Raw genomic sequence first — 18,990 nt, 5'->3', positions numbered from 1 at the left:
GTGCTGCATCATCTGGGAAAACACAAGCAAACCCGCGCCCCTGGGCGAGGAGTGGGGAGGGACCCTTCCAGGCATTATTTTCTGGGTCCTTCCAGTAGACCATCAGGGCCTGGGTGGGCCTATACGAGGGCCCCCAATGTTTATGTAGGGGCGAAAGTCCTTCTTTATTGAATGTGAGTAGATTAAGGTGAATAAGGGCTGCTATGATAAGGTCCCCTGGAGTTGCCTGGGGGAGCATTGCCCTTTCTTTTTCAATTTGTGTTTTTAAGCGGCGGTGGACTGCTTCCACAACGGCTTGTCCCTGTGGATTATAAGGGATGCCGAAATGATGGGTGATGTTATATAACTGAAGAAAGGCCGCAAAGGAGGCACTGCGATAGGCAGGCCCATTGTCCGTTTTTATGTCCCAGGGGACTCCCATGAAGAGAATTCCCTGTCTTAGGGCCTTGATACAGTGTTTGGCCGTTTCCCCGGCGAGGGGGACTGCATAACACATGGCTGAGAAGGTGTCAATCATTACATGTACATACTTGAGGCGCCCAAAGGACGGAACATGAGTTACATCCATTTGCCATCTAGAATTGGGTTTTAGGCCTCGTGGGTTGACTCCCTGAGGTTGCAAGGGGCCAAGCGGCGCAAAGGGCGCACAAGTTGCACAATTGCGGACAAGATGTTTACAGGTATCTAGGGGGAGGCCACATAAATGATGTAACGACGTAGCCGAAAAGTGAAACCTGGAATGCAATAACCTAGCCTGGTTAACAGCATCCCCCGGAGGGGCTGCCGTGTGAGTTAGCATAGCTTGGGTAGTCTGAGCTGAGACCGCTTGGTCTACTATACTATTGCCATTAGCCAAGGGCCCCGGAAGGCCTGAGTGACTACGAATATGGCTAATGAACCAAGGATCTTGTCGATGCTCCAGGATGCTCCTGAGGGTAGAAAGTGCTTTATCAATGGCCGAGTCCCCGGGGAAAAAGGTGGAAAACGCGAGGACTCGGCAGACCTGATAAGTGTAGAGGCTGTCAGTGAAAATGTTTACTGGGTGGTTACAGTGGGCGTTTAGCGCGTATGACACCGCCAGAATTTCCCCCACTTGGACTGAATGAAGGTTGACATAACTGAATAGGCGGGGTTCCGGGTGGTCCTGTGAATAAGAGAGGAAGGCGAAACGGGTTTTGGAGGCGTCAGTAAAGACGGTGGTGGCACCCGGGATGGGTGCAGAGGAGGGGAAAGGATGGAAGGGGCTACGGAAGGGAAGCTTGGCGAGCCCCTGTAACAGTCGATGGCTAGGATAGTGGCAGCTGAATTCTCCCTGAAATCCTTCTAAGAGGATTTGCATGTCCGGGTTATCACGTATAAGCAGGCGGGTTTGGCCTGTGTCTAGGGGCCAAACAATTTTTTTCGGCGGCTCTCCGAATACATGAACAGCCAGGGTGACTAGATCTGAAGCTAGGCTGATCCAGAGCCGCACTGCGGGGCAAATTTTTCTAAGCCGGCTTTTAGCAGGGTGCACCCAAAGTAGAGGGCCTTCCTGCCACAGGCAGCCCATAGGTGTGCCGGGCGTAGGGAGGATGAGTGCTATAAGATTGCCCTCTTTAGTGCTGAACCTGTTGAGACAGCAGGCGGCGAGTGCCTTGTTAATTGCGGCAATGGCTTCCTTTGCCTCCTGGGTGAGCTTAATGCGCCGGGAGATTGCTAGCGGCGGGGCTTCAGGGACACTCAGCAGCATAAAGAGTGGTTGGAGCTGCGCGGTGGTGATCGGCAACGCAGAGCGGAGCCAATTGATCTGACCGCAGAGCTGTTGAAGCTCAGTGATAGTGACCCAATCCGGTATGTCCAGCTGGGGAGCGGACGGGGCAATGGTTCTATCAATACTAAACCCTAAGAAGGCTAATGGTGGCACAATTTGAACTTTATCGGGCTGAACCGTAAGGCCGAGGTCAGCTAAATTAGTGGTGAGGTCTTTAAGGATTAGAGGAAGCGCCTCAGCGTCCTCAGAGGCCACCAAGATGTCATCCATGTAATGGATGAGCATGGCCCGCTTTCGCAGGGGGGCCACTGCGTGATTAACATACATTTGGCAGATGGCCGGACTGTTACGCATCCCTTGAGGGAGGACTTCCCATTGGTACCTGCTAGCCGCGCCTGCGTGATTGGGAACGGGAACTGTAAAGGCAAAGCGCGGGTGGTCTCGCTTATGTAGTGGGATGGAAAAGAAACAGTCTTTGATGTCAATGGTGGCTACATGATAGTGGGCCGGGATTGCCACCGGATGGGGGAGGCCAGGCTGCGGGGAACCCATGGGAAGAATATGCTTATTGATCTCCTGCAGATCATTGAGGAGCCTAAATTTCCCTGTGGCTTTTTTATGAATAACAAACACTGGCGAATTATAGGGACTAGTAGAAGGTTCTATGTGGTTAGCGTCCAATTGTTCTTGGACAAGGGCTTGAAGTGCCACTAATTTATGCGTGGGAAGGGGCCACTGCTCCACCCATATAGGTTCCTCAGTATCCCACTGCAGAGGAATGGGCGCTGGAGGTGTTAAACGAGCAGTGGCGCACATTATTGGGGGGGCTGTGTGGTAAGCACTGCCCCGGAGGCGGCGAGGATGTCGCGGCCCCATAGAATTTGGTCTATGGTGTGTAGAAATAACGGGCGGAAGGTGCCTGAGTGGCCCTCTTCATCCTCCCACTTAATGGGCCCTATGGCCTAGAGAGAGGTGGAGGTACCAGTGGCTCCCACTACTGAGGGACCATCGAGAACCATGCACATGGTGGCATACTGAGCGGGCATGCAAGAGACTTCTGCCCCTGAATCGAGCGTGCCCGTGTACCATTGTCCCCCTATTCTTAACTTACGAGTAGGCTTTTCTGGAGTGATAGGGACTGTCCAGAGAAGCGTTTTACTGCCGGTGAAGTGATTAGTTTTATTAGAACCGGCCAGCACGCTGCCTCTTAGGGGCGGGGCTGAGGCTTGCCCCGCTTGGAGTTTAAAGCTTGCTCAGCATTTTGGCGTTGATTGACACCAGGGCAGCGGCAGAGGGTTTTGGGGTTATTTTTGCAATCGCGCGCCCAGTGATAGCCACGCTGGCAGCGTGGGCAAGGAGTGGGAGGGGGGCGCCCATTGCGCTGCATGAAAGGCGGGCGGTTGACCTCCGCATTGGGGCACTCCCGGGCAAAATGACCGCTCTGCCCGCACTTAAAGCAACCGGTGGTGGCGGCTAAGGCGGCAGTGACAGCGCCAGAGACAGCCTGGGCTAGGGACGCGGCAGCTGGGTCAAAGGCGCTGCAGGCGAGTACCCAATCGTATAGGCTTTTCTCCCGCAAGGGAAGAATAGCCTGCTTGCAAGGGGGGTTGGCTCCCTCGAGAATGAGTTCTCGAGTGAGAGCCAGTTGGGCCTGGGGATCACTAACCTTCCTGGCGCAGGTTTCTTCAACCCTGGAGACAAAGGTGGCAAAAGGCTCATTTGGCTCCTGGAGGAGCTTGGTGAATTTGGTAGGCCGACAGGCGGAACAGTTGGCAAATGCTCGCAAGGCGATTACCCGAAGTGCGGTCGTAGTTGATTCGTCTGGGGGGGGGGTGGCGGCTGGTTGCTAAATCCTAGGCTCTCAGGATTGCTCGGAGGGTACCGGCGGCGGGGGCTCTTTCCCGGAGGCGAGGGCGAGGCGGGGGACTTGGCCAGGTCCCCGGCGGAGGCGTGCAAAGTATGGAGGGCGGCGAGAAAGGAACAGGCGGGACACGTTTCTTTTTAGGGTGAAGAAAACCAAGAGAGTTTATTAGGGGAGAGTACAAGCTTATAACGGGCGGTTTAGAGGGCGGGGTAGCTGTAGAGGTTAAAGGCTTGGATTGGTTCTGAGAGGGCGCGGAGGTTGTCTTTGGTTGTTGGGTGTTGCACAATGATTGGTGCATGCGCACTGGCAGTAGGGGACGTTGCATTGTAACGGAGGGGTTGAGTGGTTAGACGAGGGAGGCGGTCTTACCCGGCAAGCTTCCTCCAACGGTTGGTTTTGGGTGAGGAATTGGGGCCTGCCTCCGGCCTCACCTTCTCAAGCCCGGGGGGCTGTGGAGGGCGCTGTCACCCGTACCCACTACCCTCCCCAGGGGTGGATCCGGTCCCCCGGCCCAGGCCCGCCAGGTTGAAGCACGTAATCAGTATCCCGCAATTCCCCCTTCTTTTCTAATTAAAGGAAGAAGCTTACCGGAGAGGTCCGCTAAGGGATGAGGGAAGGGGGAGGCCGGGGAGGGGAAAAGGGGTTGACGGTGGCTCAGCGAGGCTGGAGCTCGGCGTTGGTGTGGCACCCGGGCGCTCGACAGGGGCCTTGCTGCTTGCGGGATGGACGAGGGTGGGGGGTTTAAAGTCGGAGGTTCAGAGAAGCTGGAGCTCGAGGTTGGTGCGATGTTCAGGCGATCGAGAAGGGCCTCGCGGTCGGCGGGTTGACCGGTGGCGGTGAGGTCGCGGAGGGTTGGTTGTCATCTCGGAGTAGGGAGCGTCAGAGGTGGCGAGTCGCTGGTACTGGACTTGCACGAACGAGGAAAAAATAGTATCCGTTTGTTTCCTTACAAGCTGGACAATTCTGCGGATAATGCAGGGTCCTAAGGTGAGAGCTAGAATAATCATTAGTAGGGGGCCGAGGAGAGGGAGGAGGTAAGGGAGGAGGGGGGTAAAGATGTGGGACCAATAGCTGGTGGCTTCACGGTCTCTTTTGTGTTGTTCCAGTCCCTCTCGGACCTTCTTTAGGCTGTCCTCGGTGAGACCTGTGGAATTGGCATATACACAGCATTCTTCTCCTAGGGCGGCGCAAAGGCCTCCTTCTTTGAGGAGGAGAAGGTCGAGACCTCGGCGGTTTTGGAGCACGACCTCAGAGAGGGAACTGACAGAATTTTTAAGATGGGAAATAGCGTCTTGTAGGTGACGAATGTCCTCGTCAACAGCCGCCCGGAGGTGAGTTAGGGCGGAGCCTTGACTGGCTAATGCAGCGATTCCGGTGCCAGCGCCTGCAAGACCTAGGAGGGAGGCAATCGTGAGGACGGTGATGGGCTCTCGCTTTTGCAGAGGGGCAGGAACTGCAGTTGTTTCTAGGTGGAGGAAGAAGTCTTCCTCGCTGTGGTACAGGACCCTAGGGATAAGGACAATTAGGAGGCAAGTTTCTTTAGTTATATTGATGGTTTGCACGTTAAGGCAGGGGGTAAGTCCTGTAGAGGAGCAGAGCCATTGGGAGGAGTTATGAGGAATGAGAAATTTGGCAGAGCTGCTGGGAGATGAGTAGTTGGCACAAGCTGTGAGGTTGGGAGAGTTACTTGAGCGAGGGCGGATGCACTTTCCTGTAAAGGAGACTGAATGAAAGGTTAGGGGGATGGCAGAGGTATTCCAATTGCATTCCGAGGGGCTGTCCTCTGTGTTTTCTGAAAAGGAGAGGTTGGAGGCTACTGGCTCATACAGGGGGGAGGAAGTGGAGAGGCAAAGCCAACAAGAGGAGGTAAGATTGGGGTTGGAGGAATTCACTGAGGTGAAGGCTGCTTGGATAAGGCTGAGGAGGGGAGAGGAGTAACGGGCAGGGGGCAGATGAGGTTGGGGTGGTGGTGTTGGTGACGCACCGTTTGCAGCTGAGGTGCGGTTTCCGGGTGTGCTGCTTGTACTCGAGGTGCGGCTGGGGGGCTGTGGAAAAAGGGGGTTAATGACTTGGTTGGGACCTATGCCAGAGGGTGTTTTTAATGCAGTATTTTGGCATGGTTGGCTTACAGCCTCCTTTTTTATGAGAATAAGTGATCCTCGGTCGGCTTCTTTTCAATAGATTCTGAAGCCCCAAGTTTGACCGAGTAACCAGGAGGGATTAGTGGGGAGCTGCACTGTAAGATTAAGATGTGTCCAGGATTCCTCGCTTTCTTGGCCGAGCCAGTTAACTGTAGGGAGTTTGCACCCTGTAGGGGTCCATTTTAAGGTAAGGTAATGATTAGGAACAGGAGGCTTCCAATTAGTGGCTAATGTTTCACACCCCCAGTATGCACAGTAGTACTCGTTGGGGGAATTACAGTACGATTTTCCAGGATTTGAGGATGGGCACATGTAATATTGGGCCTGGGGATCACTTACCTTTAGAGCGCAGGTTTCTTCGACTCTGGAGACAAAGGTGGCGAAAGGCTCACTCGGCTCCTGGAAGAGCTTGGTGAATTTATTAGGCCGACAGGCGGAGTAGTTGGCAAAAGCTCGCAAGGCGATTCCCCGAAGGATAGGCCAAAAGGTGGTAGGTGCATTAATATAAGCAGATGCATTTATAAACGCTCCCATGCCCAAGTAAGCTTCGGGGTGATAACAGACTCCAGTGGCTGCGTCTTGCTCGCTTTGGTTAGCTGCTTCCGCCTGGAAGTGAGCACGCCAATCAACGAACTGGCCGGGGGTTAAGGATGGTACGGGCAAGCGAGGCCCAGTCTTGGGGGAGGCAAAAGTCCATGGCGAGATCCTGCAGTAATTGGGAAGCGTATGGGCTACCTAACCCGTCCTCCTTGACGGCCCTGCGAAGCTGCTTGATAGTATCTGAGTCAATGGGATACCAGTCGTACGGTTTCTGTGGTGTGGGGGTAAGGTTAAGAGGAAAGCAGCGAAAAGCACGAGAGAAAGGAGGACGCGCTTGCAGAGGGCCTGGCACAGGGGTGGGGGCAGGGGCAGCGTTGCCCCAAGGGTTGCCTTGAGGTGTAGAAGGCAGCCAGGGGTTGTTAGTCGGCAGGGTGGGAGGAGTGGCGGCAGCTGCCGGTAGCGGCTCCGAGGGGGAGCTCGCCGGAGGGGGAGGCGGAAGTGGGAGGCCCCAAGCATCGCGAGGCGGCGGCGCGGTGGGAGTGGCTAAGGCATAAGATGGTGGACTAGCTCCGCCCTGTGAAAGGGCGGGGTAAAGCGCATGCGGTTTCCGGCCCAGCTTAGGGCTGACGTCATCACTAGAGCACTTCCTCCCCTCAGTGGAAGAAGAAGGAGGAAGTTCGCCATTTTGGAGAGGTTTAGTATTGCTTTGTTTTTGGGGGGCGACTTTGAGCGCGTTGTTAATTTGCTCGACTAAGGATTCTGTGTCCGAATCGTGGTCTACATTAGTATCGCTGTCTGAATCTGTTGACTGGGTTGATAGGGCCTCCTTGGATTTAATGGGGTTTCGATCAGGGGGGAGGGAGCCTTGAAGGCAGGAGCGGACGGTTATTAAGGTGGGGAGCAAGCCGGGAGGGAAGCGCTTGCTCTCATGTTCCATGGCGTTGGTGACCCGATCAATAAGGCGATTATAAGTAACAGGGTCCCAAAGATGGCAAGTGGTGAGCCATGGGTTAAAGGGCAGCAGGAGGTCCCAGTATACTTGCAGCTGCCGGACAGACACCTTACAGCGATGTGTGTCTAGGAGACCCGCCAGAGCGCGAACTTGGGGTGCTTGGCGTGCAGATAGACGATTACCCATAGCGGAGGGAGAAAAGAAAAAGGGGGGTTGATTATTGAGTAAAGAAAATGAGGTAAACCGTGGCCGCGAGGCCGAAGGAGACGGCGAGAATAGAAAGCAGGACCCTCTAGTAGCGAGAGCAGTTTGGGGGGGCGGTCGCAAAGAGGCACACCGCGCCAAACAAAGAAACAAAGACACAGAGGACCACAGCAAAGTAATGGAGGGGAAGAGGGAAAGCTACTGGAGGAAGAGTGTTAGGAGGAATGGGGGGGACATAGGAAAAGAAGACGAAAGGTAGTCGGGGGCAAGAGCCAGGTTAATGCGGGAAAGGAAGAGCGGCCCGGGCGCGGAGCGGCGTGGGAGAGGCGGCTCCGCGGGGCGGCGAGGGAGAGGCGGCCCTTACCTTGCAGGCGAGGAGAAGGGGAGTTGGAGAGGCGTCCGGGCGAGCGGGTGGTTTTACTGGACCGCTGCGTGGAGAGGACTTTTAATCCCAGGGTCGGTAGAGCATGGGTTAGGGTTTGCCCCACGTTGGGCGCCAGTTGCGGTCGCAGTTGACTCGTCTGGGGGGGGGGTGGCGGCCGGTTGCTAAATCCTAGGCTCTCAGGACTGCTCGGAGGGTACCGGCGGCGGGGGCTCTTTCCCAGAGGCGAGGGCGAGGCAGGGGACTTGGCCAGGTCCCTGGCGGTGGCGTGCAAAGTATGGAGGGCGGCGAAAAAGGAACAGGCGGGACACGTTTCTTTTAGGGTGAAGAAACCAAGAGAGTTTATTAGGGGAGAGTACAAGCTTATATCGGGAGGTTTAGAGGGCGGGGTAGCTGTAGAGGTTAAAGGCTTGGATTGGTTCTGAGAGGGCGCGGAGGTTGTTTGAAAAGGGGTGGGAGTTGCTCCGGTAACGGGGAGTGGGCGGGCAAGGTAAAGGGGGCGGTTTTTTCCGGCAAGCTTCCCCTGACGGTTGTACTTTGGGGTGAGGAAATGGGGCCTGCATTCGGCTCCACTTTCTCAGGCCCGGGGGGCCGTGGAGGGCGCTACCACCCGTGCCCCACTACCTTTCCTAGGGGCTGATCAGTTCCCCTGGCCCAGGCCCGCCAAGTTGGAACTCGATAACAGTGTCCCGCAATCACCTATATAATTCCTTGTTGAGCTGTACATCAAAAGTTAACACCTTACTGTATGTATGTTATATTTGACCATAATGGAAAGCTGAAGTTGTGACCCATGGCATTCTTTGAAATTTGCTCTCTAACTGCTTGTTAAATCGTACTATGAAAGTTATCACTATTACATATATATGTTAAAGTTCACAATAAAAATGCATTTTTAAAAAAGCCAATACATTTCTGGAATTTTGCACAACAGCAGCTTTAGCAAACAGGATCACATGGAATTTGGGGCTCGGCAGAACAAATGTACCCCCCGCCCCCGCAGAGCTCTTGAACATCGTTGGTTCGGTGTGTTCACGTTTGGTAGCCGAGGCCTGGGTGGAGATGTAGCAAATGGAACCAGAGCCTCAGACCCAAACCCAGCCCCTGTCGTTTCCAAGTGTTTGGAGTGTAGAACTTTCCCGCATTAGCAGGTCCAGGTGCTCCAGGGCCAGGGGTCCCGGTGTCCGTCTGTCACCGCAGAGGCTGCCCGGACAGACAGGCACAGCGGGACCAGCAGGACGGGACGGAGACCCCTCTCCAGGCGGCGCTGGACCCCAGGACCCCGGTACCCGGGCCGAGCCCAGGAGCAACTCGGTCTCCAGGGACCCCTTTGTGATCCAGGGCGGGGAAGGGGAGAGGAGCCCCCGGAGCCCCAGAAGGCCCAGGTGAGGAGCGACCCTGGGACCGAGAGGGGAGGGGGGAAGAGGCGGGGACGGCGCCCGCGGGTGGGAGCCTGAAGCGCGAAAGGCGCCCGACGGCGGGAGGATTTGGCTCTTATTATACAGAAAGGACTCGTCCCTTCTCCCTCGGTACCTACTGGCAAAAGTAGCAAGTCAGGAGACAGGGCTCTGGCGACCCTCTGGGGACTAAATTTAAAAAGCGCCCGTGGGGGCACACAGTCCGCTTGAGGCCTTTTGCCTGAATGACCGCCGGGGAGTCCCGCTTCCGCATTTAGCGCTGAGGTCTCGGGCGGAGCGTAGATCTCCTACTCGCATCTAGGGGAGAAAAAAAGAAGTTGAGAAGAGGGCTCATCCGGGATTTGAACCCGGGACCTCTCGCACCCTAAGCGAGAATCATACCCCTAGACCAACGAGCCACAGCAAGGCCGTCGTGGCGTCCCCGGGGTGGGGACAGACGTAGCCGCGGCGCCCGGAGGAGACCTGTCTGGAAGGGGCGGGCGCCCGAGGGGTGCCGAGGGAGCCCAGCGCCCCGTCTCCCCTCCCTGCCGAAGTGGGGTGCAGCTCTGCGCGCCCCCAATCCCGCGGTCCTCGCCGCCCCACTCCGTGCTCCGACACCCCGAGCCCGGGGCGGGAAGGGCGGGCGGCCGGGCTGGCAGCTGCCCCTCTCGGCGCCACGCAGGCGGGCGCTCGGGTCCTTCGGGGACGCTGCTCGCAGCCGCGCAGGCCCCGGGGATGCGCCGGGGGAGGCCGCCGGGAGCCCCCAGTCCAGCTGGACAGATGGACCTCCAAAGGCGGGCAGGGCTGCGTGGATGGTCTTTGGGCCCAGGTCACCGGGACATTCCTTGGAAACGTCCGCACCCCCCACGGGGTGGCACCCAGTGGGTGCTCAGTAAAAGCCAGCGGAGAGGGTGGAAGAAACAGCCCCGGCCCCGGCCCCCCCCCCTTCAGTCAAGGCCACACCCAAGGAACCAGCTACCCACGCAGGGGCCGGAACCCACGCAGCCCAGGTCCCGCCAGGCCTGTCCCCAGGAGCCGGGTCCTGGCTCCCGGAGTGGGTCGGGGAAGTGGGTCAGTCACCGCCAGGCTCAGCACCAGGGGCGGGTCCGTGATGTCCCTGAGATTCGGAAGCCGGGACTCCTTCGGGGCTTCGACCTCAGAAACCCAAAGTAAAAAATCATGCTGCCGGGACACCAACCACAGCGGCTTGCGCTCTAAAGAGCCTTCGCTTAACTCACTCGTGCCCACACTTGCAGCACTATCTTTTGGGAGCTTCTCCCCATTGCCCGCGCAGGTTAGTCCCGCCTGTCCGCGTCTCTGGACCCTCGGGGTGCCCGCCACGGCCAGCGGGAACCTCCACCTTCTAGGTCTTCCGCTGAAGGTAGGTCAAAAGCACAGGGCTCGTCCGGGATTTGAACCCGGGACCTCTCGCACCCAAAGCGAGAATCATACCCCTAGACCAACGAGCCACCGCGTGGTGATGCCCGCTTTGAGTTCTCTTCGGTGGCTGACTCCAAAGTTTCTGTTCCAGCCTCCAGATGGCTCAGGTGTTAGCGCGCGCATCATAGGAAACCTGGGTTTGTGCCTTCGCGAGTTCGCAGCCGCGCTCAGTCTTCCAGGGTGTCTGTTCAGTTCTGCATAAATCAGTGGCCCCACTCCTGGCATTGACAACCAAGCCTGCATTATTAAAAAAATAATAATAAACTCATCTCCTGTCCCAGGCCTCAGGTCGCATGGAGGGAGGAGAATCACAGCGGTGCCCAGCGAGCCGCTCCCCCGCTCCTCTCCCGGTTCACGGACTCCACGGGTTTCAGATTCCGCTTCTCACCCCTTGGAAAGCTTCTGGTCTCCAGCATCAACAGCTTTGAAGCATTTCACTCTTACATAACCGAGGAGAGAGGAGGCATTCGAAGTCAGGTCGCATGAAGGACAGGGCAGGAAACTGAGTCACACCCGCAGTCGACGTCCGCAGGGAGACAAGCTGTGGTAACCGTCACAGAAGTCACCGTGTTTCAGAGACAAATAGAATAAGAAATAATTCTTAGAATCAAAAGTTAGCCTGAATTTCTCTAAAAATAGATGAGAAGATGAGAAATCTCCCAACAAGAAGAACTAAAAGACAAAGGGTGACAAAAGAAAAAAGAAGAAAATAATGTGTAGGCCAGGAGTTTCAGCATCCATCTTTAAGGAGAAGAGAGGAAGTTTTCTGTTTTGTCTTTGTTGGTGTGTGTATGTGTTTTGCCAGGCAAAATGAATGAAAAAGAACTCACAGGGAGGCGTGTCCCTGCAAAATTTTGGAACCACGGATAAAGAAAACGTCCCATGAGCTTCCAGAGAGAAAACAACTGAACATTGACCAGGGATCTGGAATCAGGACCGCCTGTGGCTTGTCAAGAGCAGGACTCAGAAATGGACATTTGAAGCTGAAAGGAGAAATCATTTTCAACCCAGAATCCCGCTTTCAACCAAATCAGCAACCAGGTAAAAAGAAAGGCAGGGGGAAAGCTGAGCGCCCCCTCCCCGCTAGGTGCGGAGGGAGCTGGCTGCCTGGGCCCCGCGGACCACGACGGGGACGCCTCCCTGGACAGCTGGACTCCCCGACAGACACGGGACGCACAGGCCCTTAGTGGGGAGACCACCGGAACTTAGGACCCTGACTGCTGGGCCGGGGCCCCCTTTCTGCCTGGTGAGTCTCCCAGGAGCCTGGCCTTCTACCCCCTCTCCTGCTCCCCCGGGGAAAGACCCTCTCTCCTTCCGAATTCCAGGGTGCTCGGTTGGGCGGCCTCCCATTCAGCACCTCCAGTCAGCCTTGCTTAAGACGGCAGTCCCATCCCCTCCCGTGGAGGAGGGGGAGGGGACTTGTATTTCCTCTAGGGTGACGGGGCAATAGAGCCCAGAGCCGCCTTTGTGGCATGGGCGGGCAGGGAGACCCCCATCGGTGGGGAAGAGGGACCTACAGGCACCACCACCCCCAGCCTGGCTCTGCCTCCCCCGGCTTAAGCCACTCACGCCCCCCACCCCCATCCCAGTAAATTCCCAAATGCAGGGAGCACGACTCAAGATGTCTTCGCTGTACCGGAACGAGTCAGGAGGGGCGCCTTCTCCCGCCGCCGCGTCTTTGTGGCTTTCACACTGACCAGCCTCCAGATTTTCCCCAGACATCGAAGGGCGACGGCGGTGTAGCGACTAGAGGCCGCTAGAGCGGGTCCCTCTGCCCCGCTGCAGGCCCAGAGGCTGATGGAGGGGTTGGGGCATCTCCACGCTCCCCCGCAAGTGGGAATCCACCTCTTGCCTCTCCTTTCGCCTCATCTCAGTCCCAAGAGCCCACAATGGGGTGAGGGTTCCTCTGGGTCCCAGGGGTGGAGGGTGACAGCCGACGCGAGGCGCTAGGTGGGCCGAGGCCTCATGTCAAACCGCAGAGCCGCCCACCCTGCGCTGCACCAAGACATCTGGAGCAGAGAGACCAAGTGTTCCGCGCCCTCAGGTCCCATCGAGGAAGTTTCCCGGTCTTTGCAGCCCGGGGATGGGGGACGAAAGGATGAGAACTCTCCAGAAAGTCCCGTGGTTTGGAAGGGGGCAGCTACTGCCCATCCCGAGGACGGAGGCAGTGATACCAAAAGCTACGCAGCAGCTGGAGACGAAGCTGAGATGTGGGGCGCGACAGACGAAGGTACTGCGCCCCCCCCCCATAACTCCGGAGGGGTGCAGTTCCCCAAGGACGGTGGGACCCGCCATTCTGAGCGACTCTCATCCTCGTTCCGCTTGTCCGGTGGGAAAGGTGAGCCAGCGCCGTCCTCCCCTCGAGTTTTGCTGGAGCGGTCCCAAAATGCAGCGCGCCCAACGTGGGGCTCGAACCCACGACCCTGAGATTAAGAGTCTCATGCTCTACCGACTGAGCTAGCCGGGCCTTCGGAAGCGACGACCGAAGCTCTGGGTTTTGATGGGAGTCCTCAGCCGATTTGCCTGCTCTTATAGGTTTTATCCGGTTTCTAAAGATCCTAAGCCATTCGGACTTCTCCAGGCGCGGGATCCTGGTGCTGAGTCTCCCAGATCCGCCCAAGTTCCAGGGCTGCGACCAGGGGAAACGGAGATGCGGGTCGAGCCTCGGATTCCAGGAAGGTAACCGACTCGCCCGGAGCCTCCCAGCAGATGGAAGCCCCGGACGGGGTCCGTGCTTCGATGGGTCATTTGGGGTCGGTGAGTGTGCAGCGCGGGTGCCCGGAATCTGAAGACCTGCTCCGCCCCTCTCCGCCTTGGCACGGTCCGGGGCCCAGCCGCCTGACGCTGTCGGGGGAAAAGGTGCCGCGACGATGCGGGGGCTGCGCTCGTGGTCCAGGATTCTTGCCCAAGGGGGCCGCGAGGGTCGGACTCCCAACTGCAGGGGAATTCTGGCGTTTTCTCTGGTGGGCAGTCGGGCCCCAAACGTCTCCAGTGCTGATTTAGGGTCCAGCGCAGAGGGAGGCGGTGGCTGTGGGCTCTTGCCACTGGCGTGTGTCGGGGTTGGGCGGAGCACCCTAGCGCCCGTGGAACTTCCTGGACCATCCTGAGGCTGAGGCGGGACCTCATCTCGGTTTTCTGGGATACAGAAGAGGACATGGCCGGGGCAGCCAAGTGCTGAGGAGGGGTCGGTGGACTCGGCCCCCACTGCGCCACCCTCTGACAATGGGCACTGGCGCCACGGAACCTCGAGGGGCAGAGGCCGGACCCCGCCCTCCCCGGGACTGGAAGGAACTGCACCTGCGCCTTTCCCGGGGAGCCTAAGAGTGGAATAAACCCCCACAGCGCCGGGGTCATGGCGATGGCCTCTGAGCCAGGCGCGTGGGTCCCACTCTGAGTGGGCGAGTTCCAGGCTCAAATCCTGGGTGGGCCTGGGCAGCCCAGTGCGGAAAAGACGGCGACGGGGACAGAGCGGCGGAGTCGCAGGAAGAGGCTTCGGCCGGCGATGGAGGCTGGGGACAGGTATCGAGTAAGCCCTGGCTGGCGCCTTGCTGGAGAAGGTTCTGGTCCAACAGCCGGGACCTGTGGGCTTGAAGCCCCCGGAGGAAGGATTTCATGCGCCCGGCCCCTGCACCGCCATTCTGGTCGCGGCAGAGTGCGCTGATCCCCGCCGTTGGGTTCTCCCACCGCAGGGTGGACATGGTCAGATCTACTCCAGGCCTGGAGGCCATGACTTCTTTCCGTTCTTCCTTTCTTTTTAAATACGCTACGAACTTCCAGTCTAGGATCCGGTTTGTGCAGTAAAACGTCTGTCGCCCAACGTGGGGCTCGAACCCACGACCCTGAGATTAAGAGTCTCATGCTCTACCGACTGAGCTAGCCGGGCTGCCGCTGCGCCCCGCGCTGAGCCTCCCCCACCACAGAAGAAGGCGTCCCTAGACGGCACCCGAGTCCCCTGGCCCCGGCCGCCCCCACGGCGTCCCTTCCCCAGGCTGGGGGCGGCGGCGCGTTCCTTTTGCAGCCGTCCCGCATCCCCGCACAGCCGGCCGCACTGGGAGCGCAGGGGCCAGACCCGCAGTGTTGCTGACAGGGCGGCGCAGGAATGAGACACAGACACAAAGTTAAGAATTAAGGGAGCAGGGGGCCCACTGCATCTCGTGCTAAGTGGACAATAATGCACCTTTGCTCCAGTTATTTGTTTCAGAAGATCAGGGAGTATATGCTAAATGTCCTCAGGCTCGGGAGAGCCCACCAGATACCTATGTTTACATCCTGTTGCATATCAGAAGGAACAATCTAGGTTTAGGACAATGGTAAAGGTTGTCGTCATAGTCACAAGACACATATCTTTACAGGGCGGGCCGCACTGCCTTCCATGCAGGCCTGAGTGAGGCTTAGCGTTCTAAGCCACCACCCTAGATATGCCTCAGGCAACATGGAAGACTCAGTTTCCCACACTGCAGGGGCTGAAAGCTCCCAGGCGCTCGAGCCCGGCTCGTTCCTCCCGTGGGAAAAGCAGAGAGCCCGCGCCCCGAGTGCACCGCCCTGGGGCCCGTCGGTGTGCGTGCGGGGCCGAGACCTCTCCAGTTGCCCACGCGCCCGCCGGGAAAAAGCGCCACATCCTGGCGGCCGCCTCCAGGCGCCTGACCCGGCAGCGGCACAGGGCCCGCGCTTACAAGGGCCCCACGCCCGGCTGAAGGCTCTGCTGTCGCCCTCTTGAAAGTTTTAATAATTTGGGGACAAGGGGGATCCTCATGTTCATTGCACGGGCCCGTACAAAGGACGCAGCCAGTTCGAGCAGGCCCCTAAGACTAAGGAGCCCCCAGATCCTCCCCTCTTCCCCCGCGGGTCTCCGGGACCGCTGCCCGGGCTCGGAGGGAGGAGGTGCCGCGGGGAGGGGCGGCAGGGAGGAGGACAGGCGGCGGCTCCAGCAGGCCCCTGGCTCCCGCTCCCGGTGTCCGCCGCCTGGGCCCCTGGGTGTCCCGGGACCACTCCCGCGGGGGCGGAGGGGCAGAGCACACGCCGAGGCTGGAACTGTCCCCACCATTCCCGGGAAGACCAAGGGGATCTGGGATGGTTCCTGGACCAGATCGGTGATCCCTGAAATCCCAGAACCCAGCCCCTACCTCCAGCCACATACACACACAAATGTGAAGCACAGCTCTATCCAAACCAAAGGAATCTGCACGAGGGGTGCAGAGGAGCCGAGGGGTGCGGCTGGAGCTGGCCTGAAGGCCCCAGGTCAGGGCAGGCTGTGTGCTGGAGGCCGGGGCTTCCTGCCCTCTGGGCTCCTCCCTGCTGCAGCTGTTACCCCTCACCCCCGCCCCCCGGGCCTGGATGCGGGAACCTCATCCACGGGCCACCGCAGGCTCCCCCACCCTCTCCTGGGTTTGCCTCCAGGCCATCCTCCTGCCACTGCCGTGCTGCGTGGGGCCCCTGGGCCTGAAGCGGTCCCCTGGCTGCCCCTAGAGAGGGGTTTCCTCTTCCAAGGCCCCTCCTTCGCCTGAACCCCCTTGGCTGCTTGTCCAGATGGAGGCCCCTCCTCCTGGCTCTGGTTCCCCAGTGCTCTGCCCAGGTCTGAGGAAGGAATGGAGGAGGATATTCTGGTCAGAAAGTCACAGGCTCGGCTCAGAGGAATCCAGAGGAAGGAAGCCTGGAGGGCAAGCATGATTTGGTTATTTTAAGGCATGGACAGGAGTGCATAAAGAGCAGGCTCTCTCGACACACACACACACACACACACACACACACACACACACACACAGGGCAAAGGCCCAGCCTGTATTCCATGATGGGGCCTCTCCCATCCCCTGCCCAGGCTCCTCCAGAAGGGGCTGCAGCAGGAGGCAGGGAACTCCGGCCCCGGAGGACCTGAGCTATAGAGGCCCATTTGGGCCTGAGCCAGAGCCACTTGAGGGGCCCAGGCTCCCGTGGAGAGGCTGGGGGTTGCCCCCCACTCACACAGGCTGCCTAATGATGGCGAGGGTCACTGAACACCTGCCCCCAGCTCCCACTCAAGGACTCCATCAAGCCCTTGCCAGGCCTAGAGGCCCTGTCCTGGGCCTGGGAAGCTGGGAAGGAGGTCCCTGGAATAAAAAAAGGAGAGAGATTAGGGATAGGACCTTTGGCCACAGCCAAAGGTGCAGGATTCAGGGGTCCTGGGAAGGGAGAGTCTGATTTCTGGGCAACAAGGCTCTGGCACAGCTTTGTGCTGGTCTCTTTGCTTTAGGGCCCATTGAGAAGACGGATGCTGCTCATCAGCCCCAGTCAGGGAGACCTCAGACACCCCAATAAAATGCCACAGGAAACACATGAGAACACTCAAATACAAATAAAGAGGAAAAACTTCAGAACTGCAAATAAAAATTTATCACAAAACACATCAGAACCCACAAAAACAAATGCCACAGAAAACATCTGAGACAAACAAAAAATGGCACAAAAAACAAAATGGAACACCAAGTACAAATGCCAGAGGAAATGCCTCAAAACCACAAGTACAAATGTGATAGGAAGCACCTCAGAACCACAAATACAAATTCCAGGGGAAACGCCTCTGAACCCCCAAATATAAATGCCACAGGGAAACAATGCAGAACCCAAAAATAAAAATGCCATGGGGAACACTTCAGATCCCTCAAAACAAGTGGCACCAGAGACATCTCAGAACTCAAAAATGCAAATGTCATAGGAAACACCTCTGACCCCCAAATACGAGTCTCAAGGAGATGCCTAATGTTCTAGTTTGCTAATGCTGTGGAATGCAAAACACCAGAGATGGATTGGCTTTTATAAAAAGGGGGTTTATTTGGCTACACAGTTACAGTCTTAAGGCCATAAAGTGTCCAAGGTAACACATCAGTAATCGGGTACCTTCACTGGAGGATGGCCAATGGCGTCCGGAAAACCTCTGTTAGCTGGGAAGGCACGTGGCTGGCATCTGCTCCAAAGTTCTGCTTTCAAAATGGCTTTCTCCCAGGACGTTCCTCTCTAGCAAGCTTGCTCCTCTTCAAAATGTCACTCACAGCTGCCCTCCTTTCCCTCTCTCTGAATCAGCTCATTTATATAGCTCCACTGATCAAGGCCCACCCTGAACGGGCGGGGCCACGCCTCCATGGGAACATCTCATCAGAGTCATCACCCACAGCTGGGTGGGACACATTCCAAGCAAATCTAACCAGCACCAAATGTCTGCCCCACAAGACTACAAAGACAATGGCATTTGGGGGACACAATACATTCAAACCGGCACACCTGAGAACCTTCTAAATACAAATGCCAAGGAAAATCTGAGAACCACAAATACAAATACCACAGGAAATGCCCACAAACCACAAATACAGATCCCTAGGAAAACACTTCAGAACCCCAAATAAAATGCCAAAGGAAAAACCACAGAACCCACACACACAAAAAAAATGCCTCTCAAAACACCTCAGATCCCCCAAATCAAGTGACATGGAACATCTTTGAATTCCAAGATAAAAATGATACCAGATGACAATGGGATTTGGAAAGCCATAAGGACCACACTCCCCTTTGTCTAGTTTATGGATGGATGAGTAGAAAAATGGGGGAAGGAAAACAAACAAACAAACAAAGGCACCCAGTATTGTTTTTTACTTTAATTGCTCTTTTTCACTTTAATTATTATTCCTGTTATTTTTGTGTGTGTGGTAATGAAGGTGTCAGGGATTGATTTTAGTGATGAATGCACAACTATGTAATGGTACTGTGAACAATCGAATGTATGATTTGTTTTTTATGACTGCATGGTATGTGACTATATCTCAATAAAATGAATATTTAAAAAAAATGATACCAGAAACACCTTATAACCACAAATAAAAATGTCACAAGAACAACCTCAGAACTTCAAACCCCAATTGCACATGTCCCAGCTGAAATTGGAAGCACAGCCTCTTGCATACATAGCGGCATCTGCGCCATCAGACCACGGTCCCCTCCTCTTTTCCCTCTCATAGGTGCCCAGCACCCCTTCAACTCTATGCTCCCTTCAAGCCTGGGAGCTCTGTACTGAAGATTTCTCCCTCAGGTTCTTCCTTTCTGAAGGCCTGTGCCTCCCCCCACAGATCCATCCTGTCTAGCTTAGATGGTGAAGCAATATCCCAGGATCTGCTCCCCAAGTCCCCATGGGGCTGATCTGGGATCTGGTCCCTGTAGCATCTCGGTCCAGGGCTCATAGTCGGACCCAGTGACTGTGTGTTGAGGATGTGTGGCTGGGGTGGGGTGGAGTGGGGTGGGGTGGGGTGGGGGCAGGGGATGGGGCTGGTAAGAAAGGTTGTGGGGCTTCCCAGAACCA

General features: G+C 56.9%; 4 non-coding genes across 4 annotated transcripts; all 4 read right to left on the bottom strand.

Moving 5' to 3' along the window:
• Nucleotides 1-9,577: 9,577 nt before the first annotated feature.
• Nucleotides 9,578-9,649, bottom strand: TRNAP-AGG. Its single transcript has one exon. It is a non-coding gene; the product is annotated as a tRNA-Pro (tRNA).
• A 978-nt stretch (nucleotides 9,650-10,627) lies between these two features.
• Nucleotides 10,628-10,699, bottom strand: TRNAP-UGG. Its single transcript has one exon. It is a non-coding gene; the product is annotated as a tRNA-Pro (tRNA).
• A 2,365-nt stretch (nucleotides 10,700-13,064) lies between these two features.
• On the bottom strand, nucleotides 13,065-13,137 carry TRNAK-CUU. The gene has a single exon. It is a non-coding gene; the product is annotated as a tRNA-Lys (tRNA).
• A 1,343-nt stretch (nucleotides 13,138-14,480) lies between these two features.
• On the bottom strand, nucleotides 14,481-14,553 carry TRNAK-CUU. Its single transcript has one exon. It is a non-coding gene; the product is annotated as a tRNA-Lys (tRNA).
• Between the last annotated feature and the right edge of the window lie 4,437 nt (nucleotides 14,554-18,990).

This window comes from Choloepus didactylus, chromosome 21, assembly GCF_015220235.1.
Source record: "Choloepus didactylus isolate mChoDid1 chromosome 21, mChoDid1.pri, whole genome shotgun sequence".
NCBI lineage: Eukaryota > Metazoa > Chordata > Mammalia > Pilosa > Megalonychidae > Choloepus > Choloepus didactylus.
This window is presented reverse-complemented; position numbering and strand designations above follow the sequence as displayed.